Source organism: Macaca nemestrina, chromosome 2 (genome assembly GCF_043159975.1).
Source record: "Macaca nemestrina isolate mMacNem1 chromosome 2, mMacNem.hap1, whole genome shotgun sequence".
NCBI lineage: Eukaryota > Metazoa > Chordata > Mammalia > Primates > Cercopithecidae > Macaca > Macaca nemestrina.
In genome coordinates this window covers 136,579,811-136,583,609 of record NC_092126.1, presented here as the reverse complement: position 1 = coordinate 136,583,609, position 3,799 = coordinate 136,579,811, and the positions used below count along the sequence as shown (strand labels likewise).

At 46.2% G+C, this 3,799-nt stretch overlaps 1 non-coding gene across 1 annotated transcript; it reads right to left on the bottom strand.

Annotated features, from left to right (window-relative positions):
• Window positions 1-521: 521 nt before the first annotated feature.
• On the bottom strand, window positions 522-625 carry LOC139362104 (small nucleolar RNA U13). Its single transcript, XR_011620445.1, has one exon. It is a non-coding gene; the product is annotated as a small nucleolar RNA U13 (small nucleolar RNA).
• Between the last annotated feature and the right edge of the window lie 3,174 nt (window positions 626-3,799).

The following is a 3,799-nucleotide window of genomic DNA, read 5'->3' as shown; positions in this document are numbered from 1 at the left end:
CTCCATAATTAATACAGGAGTTTTAAAAAGATAACAGGCCGGGCGCGGTGGCTCAAGCCTGTAATCCCAGCACTTTGGGAGGCCGAGATGGGCGGATCACGAGGTCAGGAGATCGAGACCATCCTGGCTAACACGGTGAAACCCCGTCTCTACTAAGAAATACAAAAAATAGCCGGGCGAGGTGGCGGGCGCCTGTAGTCCCAGCTACTCGGGAGGCTGAGGCCGGAGAATGGCGTGAACCCGGGAGGCGGAGCTTGCAGTGAGCTGAGATCCGGCCACTGCACTCCAGCCTGGGCTACAGAGCGAGACTCCGTCTCAAAAAAAAAAAAAAAAAAAAAAAAAAAAAAAGATAAACAGATACCTCAAGCATTCACTGGAAGAATCACATGCACAAATTCTAATTTTGGGTTTGTATCGACCACAAGAGTCTGTGTCCAACACGTGTAAAAGGCTTTTTGGCAAATTCATCACTTTATATACCAGTTTGATTTGGGTTACCTTTTTCATTTTTTCTTTTTTCACATCAAACGGGGAATGTGCCAACATCACAACAAAGTCTGAGGGAGGCACATCTCACACACGAGCGTGAAAACCCAATCATCACGCTTATGAACTACCAAAGGATCCCAGGTTTTATTAACGAGCACATTTCTGGGTTTTGCCCTGCCAAGCTTCATGCTTTCATCCGCAGGCTAGTCTCCTCCGAGATAGAAAGCAGCTGTTCACTTCAAGACCGAAGTCTGAGTTCCGTGTAGGAAGAAGAGGTTAGGGAAGGGAGAAGGTAAAGGGGCCAAGGACACAGAACTTTCTCCCAGGAAGAAAACATCACTCCGGACTTCTGCTTTCATCTCATCAGCCAGGGCTGTATCACAGGGCTATGCCTAGGAAGCTGGGTGGCCAGCAGGTCGCCTTCCACCCTTTATAGAAAAGGTAGGCAGTGGCCGGGCGCAGTGTCTCACGCCTGTAATCCCAGCACTTTGGGAGGCTGAGGCAGGCGGATCACTTGAGACCAGCCTGGCCAACATGACCAAATTGCATCTTTACCAAAAATACAAAAATTAGCTGGGCTTGGTGGTGCACGTCTGTAATCCCAGCTACCAGGAGGCTGGGGTGGGAGAATCATTTGAGCCCAGGAGGCGGAGGTTGCAGTGAATCAAGATGGCACTGCTGCACTCCAGCCTGGGCGACAGAGTGAGACCCTGTTAGAAAAAAAAAAAAAAAACAACTAGGCAAGCGTAGTGACAGATAATGGCTTTGGGATATCAATCAATGGTCTATCAAGGGACCCAGCCAAGAGTTTTCAGTGTTATCTTTTGCCAATTCAAGACACTAAAACACTACCAGCAACTCTCACCTACTACCCCTATCATTTCCTAAAAGAAAGGGTATTTGAACACTGCCAAGGCCGGGCAGAGATGCCGTAATCACAACACTTCGGGAGGCCGAGGCAGGCAGATCTCTTGAGGCCAGGAGTTCAAGACCAGCCTGGCCAACATAGCAAAACCCTGTCTCTACTAAAAAAAAAAAAAAAAAAAAAAAAAAAAAATTAGCCAGATGTGGTGGTGGGTGCCTGTGGTCCCAGCTACTCAGGAGGCTGAGGTGGGAGCATCACTCGAACCTGGGAGAAGGAGGTTGCAGTGAGCCGAGATTGCACCACTGCATTCCATCCTGGGCAACAGAGGGACCTTGTTTCAAAAAAAAAAAAAAAAAAAAAAAAAACCTGCCAAAAGAGGAAAGACAATCACAGAATAATGATCTGCCCACACACTGCACCATCACTTTCGTTTTGTGCAAAATTCCCCCCATTGCTCCTAGTTTCTGAGACGTTTTCAGTGAAACGTCAGTCCTGGGAGTGGTGCTGAGGGATGGTGGTCCTGGGCGTAAACCACAACACTGAAGGGCCTATGGCTTTCAGAGACAGAAACTGGAAAAATAATGTTTTTCGGATTTCTTCATACAAACGGCCGTGGAAGTAAGTCTTATTACAAACTTAGAGGAGTTGTCATAAATGGAATGAGAAGTAGAAGGTGGAGGGGAGGGGAAATGTCTTCAGGAAGGATACATGAGGAGCAGCTGTCAGCCACAGGAAGGCCTTCACAAAGGCAGCAGCAGGTTAGGCAGGTCTTGACAGAAAGTGCAGACAGCTGGCCCTCCCAGGACGGGAACCGCTGACTCCACTCAAGGCATCTGGTTCATGCAAACTCCGAAGCAAACCGTGGTGGGATGGTAGCTTCAAGGGGATGTGATGTCATTTCTCCTCAGTGAGTGTCACGTGGCTAGGGAGTTTGACTCTTTCTCTCCTTTTCCCAAAGAAAATTTTGTACCTCTCACAAACAAATCAGCCCATTTAAAGGAAGAATGCAAATTTTGCCTGGAAGAGCAGACTTGAAATTGGTCATTAATGGTTTAAAGGTTATTTCTCCACTGAGAACATTCTAGGCATTATTATTCTAGGCATGATTATTGGCAGCAGCCCTTCAAGACAGTTTTTCTGCTAATTTTCCCTCAACCTCTTCAGTTGCGTTCTGAATTTTCAAAAGTAGGACCAAGATAGTTATGAGTGACTGTAAATTTGGAGGACGGAAATACACATGAAAATAACCACTACTGGTCGGGCACACTGGCTCACACACACCTGTAATCCCAGCACTTTGGGAGGCTGAGGTGGGCAGATCAGGAGGTCAGGAGATCGAGACCATCCTGGCCAACATGGTGAAACCCCATCTTTACTAAAAATACAAAAATTATCTGGGCATGTAAGTAGCTGTAATCCCAGCTACTCAGGAGGCTGAGGCAGGAGAATCGCTTGAACCAGGGAGTCAGAGGTTGCAGTGAGCCAAGATCGCGCCACTGCACTCCAGCTTGGTGACAGAGCAAGACTCTGTCTCAAAAATAATCAAACAAACAAACAAATCCACTACTTAGAACAGAGGTCACCGGGTGCAGTGGCTCACACCTGTAATCCCAGCACTTTGGAAGGCCGAGGTGGGCAGATCCCTTGAGCCCAGGAGTTCAAGACCAGTCTGGGCAACATGGCGAAACCCCATCTCTACTAAAAATATAAAAAATTAGCCAGGAGTGGTGGTGCATGCCTGTAGTCTCAGCTACTCGTGAGGCTGAGGTGGCAGGATTGCTTGAGTCCAGGAGTGGGAGGTTGCAGTGAGCTGAGACCATACCACTGCACTCCAGCCTGGGCGACAGAGATGCCATCTCAAAAAATAAAAAAGAAAAAAGAACAGAGGTCAGTAAACTTTTCCGTCAAGGCACAAATAATAAATATTCCAGGCTCTGTGGGCCACATGGTCGCGGCTCTACTGCAGTCCTAGCAAGAAAGGAGCCACAGACAATACATAAAGAAATGGCAGTGGCTGCGTTCCAGTAAAACTTCATCAGGGATACTGACATTTGAATTCCAAGTAATTTTTACACAAGTCACAAAATACTACTTTTCTTTGTGTTTTTTCCAATCATTAAAATATAAAAATTATTCTTACTTCACAGGCCGTAAGAAAACAGGCAGTGGTCCCACAGGCGGTAGTTTGCTGATGATATCTGAACTAGAAAATAAAACAGATAAAGCACTCAGGAACAAATTTAACAAGAAATATGCAAAGCTCCATGAGGAAATTTAAAAGTTTTTGAAGTCACAAACGTTAACTTGAATAAAAAGATATACCATGTTTTTGGTTAGAGAGATTCAACACCATGAAGATGCAAATTCTTCCACAACTAATTTTAAAATGTTTTACGAGGCCGGAAATGGTGGCTCACGCATGTAATCCCAGCACTTCAGGAGGCC